Source organism: Uloborus diversus, chromosome 5 (assembly GCF_026930045.1).
Source record: "Uloborus diversus isolate 005 chromosome 5, Udiv.v.3.1, whole genome shotgun sequence".
NCBI classification, from domain to species: Eukaryota; Metazoa; Arthropoda; class Arachnida; order Araneae; family Uloboridae; genus Uloborus; species Uloborus diversus.
This window is the reverse complement of record NC_072735.1, coordinates 61,118,511-61,135,072: the sequence shown is the minus strand read 5'-3', so window position 1 is coordinate 61,135,072 and position 16,562 is coordinate 61,118,511.

Genomic DNA, 16,562 nt, shown 5'->3' with positions numbered 1-16,562 from the left:
ATTAAAATTAAGATTAATAATTGAGTGGTTTCCCCCCCCCCCCGATTACAGTAATTCCTTTACTGTGAAAAAAGAAGTAATTATTTATTTACATTTTATTTTGAACTTTTTAACCGATACAATCCTAATCCTAGAATCCTGAATTTTATCATTCGCGTAAGTATAACTATTTTGTTCTTAATCATGTGTGTCGGTGTTTTTACCAAAAAGAAACTTCAATCCTTGTATAGTCATGTAGAAATTACGAAATAGCTTTACACTTAACAAATTTATGCTAAAAATTAGTAAATAAAACCTGTGACACATTATGTAAGAATATGAAATTTTACATAACAAATTAATATCTTTTCTTTCCGTTCAATTCTGTCAGGTGAATATGTCTGTAAATAAAATGTGTGTAAAATACTTTTGATAACGTTTATTTTTTCCTGCATTCACTATACTATCGTGCTAAGCACAAAACTCGTCTCTGTAGCTGAGCCCAAAATGTAAAACTTTTTCTCAAAGTATTCCCTCTATATCTATGATTTAGTTTTAACTTTTAAGATTAAAAAAGAAAAGAAAAAAAGGCAGTTGCAAACAAACATCTAGTAACAATACTCAATCTATATAAATAAAACAGATAATATATACATACATACACACACACACACACACATATATATATATATATATATATATATATATATATATATATATATATATATATATATATGTGTGTGTGTGTGTGTGTGTGTATGTTCCTTATACAAATCCACAGTTTACGTTGGATCTCAACCAAATTTCGCAGGGATGTACTTGGGCACCCGAGAAGGAACGTAGGAGGCCAAAAAAGAACCGAACCGATCGAATTTTAATTTTAAAGACCGAAAATGGCATTAACTGACTCTTTCTGCTCGAAATAATTATCCGATTTCTTTGATTCAGGTCCCATTCGAAAGCTAGCGGAAAACACCCATAGAGCTCTTTCATTTCCTTCGAATTTCAAAAAAAAAAAAGTCTGTAAAATCACCGGAAAAATTAAAAATCACTGATAAGCCTAATGGAACAGAAATTTCAAATCGGCAAACTATCGTTTGCGATAGCTCATTTTAAATTCGCAAGAATAAAGTTTCAGAAGGTTGCCACTTTGTTTCCTCGACTGCAACGAAATAAAATTTTGTTTTTGTTTTGAGGTAAAAAATTTTCCTTTTGATTATTATTTGGGAATTTATCTTCTTTCTTTCTTTCTTTTTTTTTTTTTGTACCGCCAGCAGAAGATAATCAGGAAAGTTGCGTTTCATTTGTTCGGGAATTTTTGATTTGACGTTTTCTTTTTTTAAGAATAATTGTTTGGACGGGAAATTTTACAGTTTTTCCCCCCTCTTATTGAAGCCTGATTGTTGAATATGCGTCACTTATCATAACTTTTATTTTCGAGGTAGACCGTGCAAATCCGGGAAATGCAGCTCGTTTTGATATAATGCACAGGTGCGACTTTTTTGTTTGGCATTGCAGTATAACTGTTACAGCAGTTTTATTAAAAATGCATAATGTAATGTGCGTAATGTAAATTGCATAATGCAATCTAGAGGCTTTTATTTTATTATTATATGACATCAAGCAAAAATAACAATTCAGAACATTCATAGAATACGAAACAGGTGATTTTGTCCATCCATTCTTTACGTACTCGGAGAAAAATTCGTAATGAGAGTTGGCTGGAAGAAAAGCAAAAAAAGAAAGCGTCCTCTAATCGTCTCTCATTGGTCGATTCCATCCACGTCGATTGATAAAGTTCGAGATGGAGGTCGTGCAGGTGAAGAAAGAGACGTCTTGTAACTAGGTATCTTCCTTTTGTGTGCCAAACGAACCATGCAACTGGAATACGGATTTATTGCTGCTCGTCTAAAAGATTTCGAACAAAGAAAAAAATTTAATTTCAGTGAAATAAGCTTCTTTTTTAATAGAAAAAGTTACTCAAATATCAAGTCTAAAATGTTGGTATTTTCTAAAATATGTGACGAATTTTTATGAATGCGTTTTGTGCTTAAGAACGAAATCTAGCAACGGACAGCGTTTAACCGTTTTGTTTTTGTCGTAGGCATCTTTAAAATAAAGTACAGTCGAGTCCCGACTTACGCGAGGGATACGTTCCAAGACCCCTCGCGTAAGTCGAAATTTCGCGTTGTGAAAAAAGGTATACGTAAAAACTTTTATAAACATATCCAATAATTTAACACACTTTAAACACCACCTGAAACTGTTTTAAACGATTCCTTAACTATACATTACCATTTATTACATCAAGAACGGAATTTTTATTTCAACTTTAAAAAAAAAACATTTTTATTTGACATAAAATACTGTTACGATGCAAAATCAGTGATCAATGGGAAAGAAGGACATAAAATAAACTAGTGCAGCACGCAGTATTCTAATAAAATAATGCACTATATTGTACTGTACAATTGATCCAGTAATGATATTTGTAACTTTAAAAAAATGAAGATGATGATGATTTAGGCTGCGTGATCAAACCGTGTTTTGAATAGAAATTTTAAATTGTTACATCGCTTTTTCTTTTACAACGTTTCCATCTATGGCAACACCTCTGTTCCAGGTTTACCCTAAGTACAATATGAGGGCAGCTTCAATTTTCATCATTTTTGCGATTTGCTTAGACAGTACTCGGTGATTTTTTACGGATTTCCTTTTCTTGACTTTTAATTGCGCGTATGGAAGAGTCACTCATACCCTGTCGTGTTACCTTACTTTAGATAAAACAGCTGTGTTATGGATGTCATTACATTTCATCAACTTTCGCATTTAGAATGAAAAAGAAATATGGAAAATGAGGATTAGTTATTTGTATTCACTAACAAAACAATGTTTAGCCTAGTTAGTGATACTAAAGGAAGGAAGGTTCATTTGCGAAAAAATATTTTATGTAGCCAATAACAAAGTCGATACTTACGCACCATGATTCCATTCCGAAAATTTTCGTGTTGCTGGCGATTAATTTGCGTTAGGTCAAAAATTCTTTACTGGGGAAAAAATCGCGTTATAGCCATTCCGCGTAAGTCGAATCGCAATGTAGCGGGAGTCGACTGTAAATGGTTTTTGTAAGAGGAAATAATTTGTCGTTTAGCTTTTGTAGAAGAGTTATTTTACGATATTTCAATACTAATTGCATTTTAAACCCAAATTGCATGGTCTCATATGTTTTTATTCGTGTTGTACATTTTGAAGTTCACCAAATTGAGTTCTTAAGCTTTTGAGAACACTTAGACTCGTATTCACATTGAGTCGACTTTTGTTTTGCATCTCAACAAAACAACTGGCAAAACTAAATTTACTTTTTCTGAAAAGCGTTTTAAGTATTCAATAACTTTTAATGCAGTGAAAGTTTATTCCCTCTTCCAAAAAATGACTGTAGAAAGACATTGCATCAGGTATCTTAGCAAAAAATGGAGCGGTTTTGTGAACGAAAATATAAAATGCCACTTGCATTATCAGAAATTTTATCTTCAGTGGGTTTTTAATGTTTTTTTTCAACTGAAAATTGAATTCAATTGTAATCGCTATAAGTTAAATGAATACTTATACATTGACCTTATTATTAACCTTATAGATTTCATAGGTCACTTCTAGATCACTTAAATGAGTCGTTGTTTCGAAAGCGTCATTTCAGTTGCAATTCCGTCAACACTAAAAGTTCTTTCTACAAATAACGCTTTAACTATTAATTTACTGAAAAATTATTATTTTTCGCAGAATAAAGACTTGGGAAGAACATATGGCGAATAAATGTGAGAAAGCTTAAAGTGTAAAATAAAAGAAATATTAAGAATGATATTTTATGATAAAAGTTTAACATTAGCCTATTGAGCAGTAAGTTACCGCCCTTACCACGGCTAAAGCGGAACTACATGCAATAGCACCGACAGCCCAGTTGTCACATCCAGAGACTGCAGTTTCGACCTTGTTATGGACTCTTCCGTATGAAGTAGTGAAAAACCGAGTTGGCGGCAGATGTCATCCTATGAAGCTGAGAATGCTAACAAAATTGCAATTTTATCTCATATGCCGTAATACCAACAACCCAGTTATCACATCCCGAGATTGTAGCTTCGTTAGTAAAAGGGTTCACAATACCAGGGCTGTCGGTATATTGTAAAATACAATAGTCTAGTTTGTGAAAAATATTGAGTGCAACGGTTTGGTTCAATACTTAAAAAAAGGTTTGATAAAGATTAATTAGTCATAGTCATAGTTCTATCTAATTAGTCATAAAAGGATTAACTACATTTTTTTTCTTTGGAACGTAAACGCAGTGTTTTAATGTACTATCAGGGGATTTTGTGTAACTATAAATAAATATCAACAGGATTGGTGTTAATAATCCGTGTGATAATGTTTTAAGTGCAGGGTATCCTGAAATAGACTGACTGATTTCAAAAATTTATAACAGGAAAACGATTAATGATAAAAAACAAATTCTTGCAAAACTAATTCTTGTGGGCCGTAATCTCCCCCCTCCCCCACAGCTCAAAATTTTTCCATAGATGGCGCTGTAGACAGTAAGCCTTTAAATCAAAAAACTTCGCAACTGGAGGGAAAATCAGTGATTGAAATTCACTGATTTTCCCTCCAGTTGCGACATGTAGTTGCATCTGGCGGCAAATATTTTGAAAATATTGTTGAGTAGTTTCGATTGCTAAAGACATTTTTCGTAAAATCATGATGCAATCTTCTATCTTCCTTTAATAAGCGGCCTTGAAATCTGCAGCGGCATGTATTGCAAAATTCTTGAAATTAAATTTTGAGCTCTAAGGGACAAAACATTCGACACAGCTCATGAATCAAGAATTATATTTTTTATCATTAAACGTTTTACTGTTATAATTTTTTAAAGACAGTCCATCTATTTCAGGACACCCTGTATGTATTACAAGTGACAGTGGTCTTGTACTAACAGCGATATTGTACCATGTGTCATTAAATTAATTAATTTATAAACTATTTAAATAGAAGTACCATATATGTTTAAAGCGTGTCAAAATGAGTTTAACGTTCAATATGTGTACCTTACGGCAATGCTTTGTTCTCAAATTTGAATTTAACTGCAGGATTTGTCACTTTGAAACTTTTCTACTGCTTCAGCGAAAACTGAATTTCCTCATGTCAGTGTTATGAATTTCGCCTAGTGGACACAACACGGACCTCGCGATTTTCATATTGCGAAAATGTTTGAGAATTCCGCAGCTTCATTCTCTAAGAGAAAAGTTGAAGCTAACCTTTTTGTAAATGTTTGTCTATTTTAAAGAAGAGTTTTTATGTTTATGCCTAAGTTATCAGAAGTAAGAAAAAGTGTCTTTTAAGTATTGAAATATATGCGTAAGCTTTACTATGACTATGATCAAACTCCATTCAGCTAGGATTTCACCGCAATTGACAGAATTTAAGTCATATGTATTTGTACACTCTGAAGTGATACAGTGACTTTGAAATCCAACTGTCAACAATAGTGTTGCAGCCATTATCAATGATAATGAAAAAGAATTTTCTTGCACGCTATAGAAAAAGTCATTTGCAAAGATTGTAAAAAAATATTGAACATTATATGTATGAAAAAAAAAACAAACATACAAACGCACATCATTTAAAAAATAGTTGATATGTATAGCCTGACAAGTAAAACTATCAAAGCATTATTTTAAACTAATAGCAAACATATTAAACACATTAACTTCCATTTCAATATCTTTTGAAATTAATAAATCTTATACATATTATTTTTTAAAGATAATTAAGTTTAGTAAAAATATTCTTAAACAGAAGGTCATTTCCATGAGTTTTATTCGGCACAAAAACCTAATAAATTTGATTTTACCACTGCAATAAATCATTCTAAAAAGTACGTTCTGATATAGAAAAACTGAAGAGTTCGCTAGAAAAAATCAACTTAAGAGGCTATAAAGCTAGTAGAAATAACAGTAAAACTCAAAACATCGTAATTGTCAGTTTTGTAAAAAAATAAAAATTTATTCGGGCTAAAGCTGTTCAAGACTTGTAATTTTGTTGTGATACTAACGCACCATAAATTATGCTGCACTAATTAGGATTTCAGTAAAGATTGCTGAAATTTGAAATTTCAATAATTTGTTTATTCGAATTATTGCATTCTTGTTAATTCGAACAAGAATTTAATGAGTAAGCAAGCATGAATCAAACGACTACAGTATGTATTATACCAAATGGGACGATTTAGAAGTGACCAATGTGGATGCAGCTCACAGAAGAACATAATTACTCAGAAAACAAAAGAACACAAAGTACACGGATAAAACGTCAACCAGAGATAATCCAGAGCAAGAAAATGAGAAGCAATTAGACGCTAAAAAATAAATAAAAGAACAAGTGACAGGAGGTACTTACAGTAAAATTGTTTCCAAATTTAAAAATAAAGATAAACAATAGAACTAAAGTAAGAAATAACCAGAAAAGGAGAATTTTTCAAATTTTAGCAACTTTTTCATTAACAAAATATAATTGAAAAAGCATGCCAAAACTAATCTTTTAGTCATTTTGAATACAGTTGGAAGAATGTTATGAGTCGCAATACCTAAGTATTAGAGTGGTTAGAAAAACATCTTTTTTTTCAGAATCGCGTTACCTCTCAAAAGTTGTAGTTTTGTATCCTCAACTGAGGAAAATTAAAAAAAAAAAAAAAAAATCCAAGCACATAAAATAATTCGCACATAAGGCTGAAAGTTGGAAAAAATACGCTAAAAATTGAGTTTTTCAAACAATAAAAAAATAGTTTTTTTTAAAGATTTTTTTAGACAACAATCATAAATTGTCAGTATAAAGCGTAGTTTGAGCCTAAAAAAAATATTTTATAGCTTTTACATATGATCTTTCGATTGCGTATACGCCTTAAATTCCGCGAAAATCCTAATGAAATTTGAAGCATAATTTAAGACGCATGCGCTACCTGAAGATCTGAAAATGTCAACTTAGAATTTTTAAAAATTGTTCCCAATTGAAGATACCAAGCTACAGTTTTTTAAGTGGTTATTGAGTATCGTAAAACCATACAACTTTAGACCACTTTATGTGCATTTTTCTTCATATTTTCATTATTCTTTGGCAAAAAAAGTTCGATAATTAAAACATACACTACCATAAAATTCAGCTGTAGAGTGACGCTTCGAAGAAAATTCTAAATTACACACAAAAAGGAGGGGGAATTTTTTTCGTATAGTGCTATAAAGTTTGAACATGGTGGTGACAACTTTAGAATACCTCATATTTTCCTCGATATGCACTGCTAAACCACTCCGATCTAAAGTTACAATGCATAGATCGTTTTGTTCAATTTTTCCAATTTTGTAAAAATTTGGAAAAAAAATGTACTTACTTTTTCCGATTTATAAATTTTTTATACTTTTTAAGTCAATTTCAGGTATTCTTAAATAAAATCAATTGTGAAAAAAACAATATTTTGTTCAGATATATAAATATGAACGTTAGATAGTATGAACAGCAAAGTAGGTACCTACTCCTGGATTTTTTTTTTACAAGGGTATTTTTTTTAAATAATTTTTTTACAGGGGTTGATACAAATTTTGTCCCAACTGGGTAGGCTTCTTCGTTGTCGCAATAATTAATTATTTATTTATTTTTTGTACTAAATGACATCGGGGGAATGGGGCCAAAACACAAAGTTTCCCTTTTATTCCTTCTTTGTTGAATTTTGGATGCACCTGATTTCATGAATCATCTTTTTCATCAGTTTTGGCAAATACTTGAGGTAAGGACGGCCGCCTATTTTCTTTCTTTTCCCTGGATTCATTTTTAAAACCCAAAAAATAAATAAATAAATAAATAAATAAAAACCCTAAAACTAAAAAAACTGCTCAAGAAAATACAAAATTCTTCACAAGATATTGACAAATGATAGTAAAAATAGGTGATCTAAAGTTGCAACACGAATTCCCGTATTTTGTTTACATCAAAACTACAAGTAAAAAAAGCAACATCAGGATTCCCCGATATGGCTACATCATCTTAGATGCCTGAGTAATTAAGTAACATATTTATCTTGAGAGAATTCAATCAGCAAATATAGCTTTTGAAGGAGACTTAGAGAGCTTAAACAAAAATTTCAGAAAACGTCCCAACACAAATGAATGTTGACACGAGAATGATAACACTGCTTGGGAATGTACAACATGAGCTTCGCTGCCCGTCTTATCTAGTGGTCAGAGGAGTCTGACTGCGATGAAGTGGTCCCGGGTTCGAATCCCGGCTCGGGCGATATACTTTTTCTCTCTTGTGTTTGTCCTTCCTTAGCGCGAATGTGTTGTTGTGCTGTGAATGGTTGCCTACCCTATATACGGGTCCCTATGGCATGTGTACTATGGAACTCGTACTCAACACCAAATTACGGTACAGGTACAGTTGTAAACGTAAAGCAGCGTACCCCAAATTGCCAGCCTAGCTGGCACTAGACGACAAAAACAATATTAACTGCGTTGGACAACACTTGCGAACCTACTGACATTTTTTAAAGACTTTAGCTGTGCTCCAACGACCACTACATGGCACATACTACCACATTCCTTCAATGGTCTAAAGTTGCAACACTGGTCTAAAGTTGTACGGTTTTACGGTAAATAAAAAATCTATTTTTTCAAACCACCCTAATAAGTATTAATGCAAGTTTAATTTATTAAGATTTTAGCAGAAGCAACCAACTCTGTACCTCAGAGCCAGACTAACATAAGTCAAAAATTGGAATTTTCCGTTCCTTAGTGCGTTGTATGTAGAATCCTATTCCGCATCAAGCCGTGTGAACGTTATTATTTAAAAAAAAAGCGTCTCATCCTTTACGTTTGCCAAACAAACGTTTTCTCTCTTTCGTGTAAAGTAGCAGTTGTTTGAATTAAGTTAGTCTGGATCTGAGGTACAAAACTTATGCTTCCTCAAAAAAGAAAAAAAAAATTATATATATTGTGATGTGTATAACTCAAAATTTCTTTTACAGTTTACCAAAAAACGTCAAAAATTTCATTAAATGTAAATATCTTAAGTAATTTTATATGTTCTGAATTTTTTGCCTAGCCAAAGTATGGAAATACCAGAAACGGTTCAAAAAGAAATCTTGAACAAACATACTGCTAATAAATGGAAATAACTTTCCGCTAGTTTCTATTCATTCTTAAAAAACAATTATTGCTAAGTTAAAAAAAAAAAGGCAACAATAAAGATTTCATTTTCATTTTAAAGTAGTATGGTTACACAAAACCACCGAAGCACATGATTAAATTTATTTTACTTCTTTACATTTTGCTTCAAAATCAACCCCCATGAAATTCCAGAATTGTCTTCGTATGAAGATTACTTTGTTTGATTTCTTAAGAAAAAAATCGCACGGTGTTTAATTTCTAATTTAGTTCTTTTTTGAAACAGAATCTTCATCTTGTTCGAAAAAGCTAAGTTTAATTCTAGAACAAAAGAAGCTCTATGATAGAGATTAAATTGGATGAAAAGACTCGTGGTTGCTGAATCAGAAAGTTATACTCAGCAGTTGATGCATGCTGCGAGGGGGTTTAATTTCTAGTTCATTTCTTTCAAAGTAAAATCTTCATCTTGTTTTAAAAAGCGCTAAATTAATCGGAATAAATGAGCAAAATAGCATATCGCTGTGCTTCTGTATTTGATTATTTGACTAATTATAATGGCAAGTAAAATATCAAGGGAAATTAAAAAATATATTTCATGCATGTTTTTCGAAAATAACTTAGTAGTTAAACCACCAGCGTGCATTTAAAATTTCACGCAACAAAGCAGAAAAAGTATTACTGAACTATTTCTGCTTTATACGTTTGATGATTTGATGTATTGTTTCTAATGTTTTGCAATGTGAAAACGTGTTCTTTAATATTGTACTGATTTTTTGAAATTGTATACTGAGTTGTAATCAAATTTGTGGACTGTTTTGGAAATATGTCAAATTTATTTGCTAATAGAAAATGTTACATTTCACGAAATGACGACTCTTTTGCACATAATTATAGAGATAATTCATTACATATTCGAATCGATAAAGACTCAAATACACAGTGTATTCTAAAAACTGATACCCTCTTCGAATGACTTTAACCCTAGCAATTATTGCGATAGAGAAAACCTGAAAATATAATATAAATAATAATAATCTTATCCAATGTAGAAACGAGTCCTGTTACGACCAATTTCAAATTGTTGACCATTGTGATCCAGGCACAGCTGATAACACCGACGAATTAAATCCAAAACGTTTGCAATTGTTTTCGTTTTGTATTTAGGCACATTTCTTATCAATGGCTCATCTCAACGCATTTCCTGTAGCTAGCGTCTATGACTTGACACTGCAGAAAAATACCATCGGGATTAAGTCCAGGGACAGTAAAAGTGAGGAGTTTATGTAAATTGAACATCCTGTGCTAATTTTGATTGGTACCTCTAACACTTTTTTTGAATCTCTAGTCATAATCGTCTTCATTAAGAGAGTTCATGAATCTGGAACTAAAAAAAACTTTTACATTTAGCAAGCTTCAAAATGCGATCGACGTCTACTGTTTTACTAGTCGCTTGCCGCACAGGTTTTTTTTAGGAGATTAAACTATAATTTCAGTCAGTTTTCGTCATGTTGTGATCGTAGTCATCCGAAATCGTTCTGATTGGCATATTTAACAATTAATTCTACCTTAAACTTTTTTAGTAAACGAATAATTGTGAGTTCCATTTTAGTAAAACTCTTTTCTAGACTACGTTTATTTTTTTCCTTTTGCTCTCAGCTATCTAGTGGTATTTAAGAGTGATTTTTCGGTTTAGCCACATTTTAGTCGTTATTATGACACACTTAAAAAAGAAAAAACAAGTAGGACAGATATTTATATTCAAAAAACCTAATTATTTTTTTGGACACTGTATTTAAAATACAAGGAAAGGTGAGCACAATATAGTGACTCGTTTCAAAGGTAAACAGGATGAAGGCTATTTGCATTCGATCGGTTCCCGGAACAAATTTTAATAACCGTTTGTTAAATACCTTCATTTTTAAGCTTTTTATGAAATAAACCTTCGGAAACTTAATATTATGCTGCTTAGTTACCGTCTTACTGGAAAAATGTATCGCTGCCAACATTATTTGGTATAAGGTATATATATATATATATATATTTGTATGCATATACCAATAAAATGTATGTTTCAAGTAAATTCATCTTATATTAAATTTCACATAGATATAAGAAATGAAATGGCTCAGGTTTTATGTCGTCTGATCTGACTCTTTTTGCCTCACATAATATGATCCAGTTGTACTTCCTTAGAAAGAAAAGAAAAAAAATATTTCCAATATCCAATTTTGAAAATTTCAGTAGTTTTCTAAATCTCCCCGCATGGAATAGAACTTTATAGGAAATATAGCAGTTAGAGCATACATCAGGATTAGGTGTCCGAGGAAATTTGACGTTCGCCACTGAATTTGGAGCCCTTTAAATTTATGGAGCGTTTCTGCACTAGAAAACCATATCATGTATGGGTCGTTACTCTAAAATGGAGTGTACGGTTGCCTCGAACCTCTGATCTTAGAAAAATGATGCAGTTTTAGAGTGAAATCCTTAGCTATAGTATCAAATGTATAAGCATGGTTCATTGAGTAAACTGTAATGTTAGTACTTTTTCATTTTGGATAGACAATATCATGCGAAACTGCTTCGGAAATGTGAGATTTTTATTCTTAAGGATAGGAAGCCAATAATCATTAACTGACGAGGAGTAAGATTTTTAGATTGAAGAATCGAGGGTCGCATTCATTTTACATGAATATAAAATAGTTAATTCTTAAAGTTTATGTTACTAAATGCATGTATCCGTTAGCATTACGGTGAAAATAATATGGTTTTTTTATGTTATTATTCTGGAGAAAAAAATGTAGTCAGATTTTCTTGAGAGGCATTTTTTAAAACCTCTCAATTCAATTATTTTTATTGCGTTTTGTACGTATATAGTTAAACAATAATATGTGCGCACTAATATTATTGTTAACCAAGTCATCAAACATTTGCACTCTGAATGCATTTACAGAGATATATTACAAAACAAAATGCATTTATACACGCGAAAATTACAATTTAGGGTAAGGTTTATCTACATGAATCATCGTAAACACATTTAATTTAAATCTTTTTGAGCAATCTTCAGGATAGCTTATTGTTGAAACTTAACCCTAAAGGTTTGTTTCTCAATTTGATTCTTGTCTCTTTATGATTGTTGCTTAGCAAGTCATATGATTTAATGACTGCTTTGTAATTTGTAGGTAGCCCAAGAGGGGTGCAGAAGAGGGGTTTTTGAACTGTTGAATGAATTTGTCCTAAGATAAGATAGATGTTGTATGTATAAATTAATTTATATGCATTTAAAAGAAGTAATACAAGTGCTTTAATTTTTACTTCGTCTGCGGTCATATAAATGGTTTTTCTCTCTTTTAATTATTATAGTTTTTCAGTTGCATGTTGTTTTTTTTCAATATCACACTTACATGCATTTCTTTTTGCTTAAATAACTTTTCTTGTGATCGTGTTATGTATTATGGTCGAACCTAAAAAATATAACGATTTTTGCGAGTTCTTCTACACATTATTTGTTACAAGTAAAAAATTCGAAAATATGCAAAATTGAAACTTTTAAATTCTTTAGATCTCTTACAGCATACATAATGAAATAGTAAAAAGAAATAACGTATCAAAAATCAAAAGCGATTTCTCAGAACCGAGCAAAAATAAGTAATTGGTGAATTTCAGTGGTAACGGAAGGGCAGTTTTACAAAAAAAAAAATCGATGCATTTCTGCCCATGAGCATATCAAAATACATATTTTTTTCAAAAACTGATGCTTAGACTTTTATACGCATCGTAGTAAGTTGCTAAAAATGCCAAAGCCGATAATTTTTTTGTTTGTAACTTTTTTTAAAAATCAAATTTAAAAAACGGCAACGGAAGGACATTTTTGAGACATGATTTTAACGCTATCATGTTCTTTCCTAAAGTTCAGCTAAACTATAAAAGGGAAAATTCTATAAAAATTTGAGTTCATACAGGAGTGTTCAGTCATTACAATTCCACCACTAGTTTGAAAAAAATAATTATTTTAAGCATAAAAAATATGTATTTGTTAAGGGTAACGGAAGGACAATAAGTCCAAAACAATTAAACTTGGAAAATTTCATCTTACAAACATTTATTCAGCTAATACAGCAGTCTAAAACAGTAATATCTAATGTCTGAGTCATCTGTTACAATTCTGAATTCTTTAAATACTCAATAATTTTATTATAATCCATTGAACAGTTATCTTCTTTCTTAGCAAGCACAAGGATCATTCCCACATTATTATGCATTCTCAAACACATTATTTTTATTCCTTCAGCTTCTATATGAAATACCTGTCCAAAATTGCTCTTTGTTAATTTATTTACCTTCGATCCAACTAACAAAACGTGTCCAAACGTTAATGAAACCTTTGGCATATTCTTATGATTTGGTGTTTTGATTCAGCAGTATCTTTAATTTTAACATTATTTATAACTGAGACTCTGTTGACTTTGAAGTGAAATCTCGTTCGATTTGCAAAGTACTTACTATTTTCAATAAAATAGCTTGTTAGAGGATTCAAATAGTGCATAATTTGTGTGTGAGGATAAGAATGGATCTTTTTGTATCCTTTTTTCTCCATCTTTTTGAAAGTTGAGCTTTGAATTTGCTGATCTCTTCGCAGTACGTTTAACGGTTAAACCAATGCTCTGAACAGTCCTTTCTTGTTACTTGTGGCAACAAATCTGAAAGCAATTTCATTATTGTATTCTCCCAATATAAATATCAAGTTTGTGAGCAACTGTTTTTGCTTAAATTGGCTTGTCATATAACAAACATGTCATACAAAATTGATTTTCACATTCTCAGGAACTTTTAAGTGTAGTTTTCATGATTTTTAGCATATACAATAGAAAAAATAAAATCATAAAGCATTTTTTTTAAATTTTAAATAAAAAATTTTTTTTAAATAAATACATTCATTATTTTTGTACAAATATTGCTTATATATGTTTTAAATGAGACTACTAACTTTAAACAATTGTTTGTTTTATACTAGCATTCTAAAATTTTACCCCGTATTAGCTTATACTTAAATGTCCTTCCGTTACCGTATTTTTTGTCTTTCGTTAACATTAAAAGTCATATAAATTAAAAATCCACTAAAATTATAACTATGCCGCCTTGACGATGAGCATGATGCTGCTTTGCATAAAAAAACACTAGTTTCTATACCCAGTAGGTTCTTGGTGAACTGAATGAGATGTAGTATTTTGGTAACGGAACGGCATCAAACTGTCACCATAGTAAAGGACCTATTTCATGATTGAAAAAAAAGAAATTTGAAATTACTTACCAAAAAGTTTAACTAGACATTTAAAAGATAAAAATTAACCTAAATAATATGTGCTGATAACAAGTTTATTGAAATTACAGTAAGTAACAAAAAAGAGATTTTTTCTATGTAAAAAAACAAAGAGAAAACTTGATTTTGCCCTTGATTTTCTGGAAGTCATCAAACTATTTGGGAAAAACAGGTTAAGATTCAAGAAGTTCATTTATTGCTGAAGAGAATAGTATATGGCAAGTGACAGAATATTAAGTTTTAAAAATCAAGTGTCATGTCGCATTTTCCTGGAATTCACCAATTGCGAAAAGTTTGGTTTGTCAGAAAGAAATTCCACTTGTTTTACATTATTATTTTGATAACGAGTTATTCCATCTCGTCTCAGAATATAGCTAATTAATTGCTCATTTTTTCCAATCCAACTAATAGAATACAGATCTCCACTGCCTACGGAGTAATGAATTATATAATTGGTAAGCGCAACTTTAAAAAGTACTGAAATTAACTTTTTTTTTTCTTTGGCAACTAGACAATAAAAAGGTTTTAATTTCTGAAAGTAGAATCATACGTTTATATACGTAAAGCAAAAGAGGGCACATGTGAGCACATGACGTGTGTGAACATGTTATGCTTTACTAGAATAGTCAAGCAAAAAATCTTTAAAAATTCTCAAGTAATATGTGACAGTACCAATCCTACTTCCTGGCCAAACTTTTAGAGCAATGAACTAGTTTATGTTTCAGTGGTGACAAATTCTTTGTTTTAGTAGGTGTTGTATACAATTTTATTGCTGTCTTCTTCACATGAAAACATATTTTAAACTAAATAATAATCTAAACTTAATTATTGACTATCATTATTAGGACGTTCAAGTAAATTTATCTCCGTGTGAATTTTTTAAATTAAATTAAGAATTATTTATTTTTTGATTAGTTCTAAGTCAAACGACGGGGCACTTCTGAACACAACATGTAGCGGCACATGTAAAGAGTTCCCATATCATCTAGGTAATATGGATATTAGTATAAGGTTATTATAAGGATTAAAAAAGATGTAAAGATTTAAAACTATTATTTTGCTTCAAGCAGTTTGTAAATTTATTGTTGATTGATCATTACATTATAAAAAAATTGTTTATTCATTTATTTTATTATTTTTTACTTTCAAATGCTTTTGTTGCTAAATAGTTAGCTAAAAATTATGCAATAATTTATAAGGAAAAAAAAGATGAAATATTGTCTTTTAAATAAAAACTAAAGTTCAAAATAATTTTGAAATTGATCATCATATTATGTAGGAAGTTTTAATGCACTATATAATAGCAAGAATAAGCTTTACATAATAAAATATTCTTTGTATCGTTTAGTCATATGAGTTTTTTTCTTGTCGATGTACTGATCAGAACATGCTATGAAACTTTAAAATTTGACAGTAGACATAGTCATATAGTTCGAAAAAAATACTTTATAACTGACAGATACTGTGCAATTGAAATTGACACATATTATGTTAGAAAAACCTTCATTGTAATTGGTATCTACGTATATGTTTCATATTAAATAGATTTTCATTGAAATATGATTCTTGTCCTTCATTTTTTTTAATTCGTGTTCTTTTGTGCCTCAGGCTTGTTCACATGTGCCCCCCTATAGGGGCATGTGTGAGCAATTGAAGACAGTTAAAAAAAATTCATAAAGTAAAGAAATATTTATTTTAAAAAGCTAAAAAAAAATCCAGAGCTCAAAGAAAAGGCTACTGAATCATAAAAACAATTTTACTCTGAGAAATAGTTTTTTTTTTTTTTTTTTTTTTTTTTTTTTTTACTGCGGCCGTACCAAGTAACTGTTCGCTACGCATATTCTTCCTTAGATGCTAAAAAATATTCCTTTATTTTTGTTTCTTTTATACGTCATCACGATGCTCATTATAAACCGTATATAACTCGAAAACAATGAAAGAGTAGCAGCTTTCATATTTAAAATAGGTTAGTTATTGGGTTTTCAGACTTGCTTGTAGCTCATATTTACAAAAATGTAGCTCAGAAATTGCAACATTTTATAAGTCTTTTAAGATTAAGCACATTTATG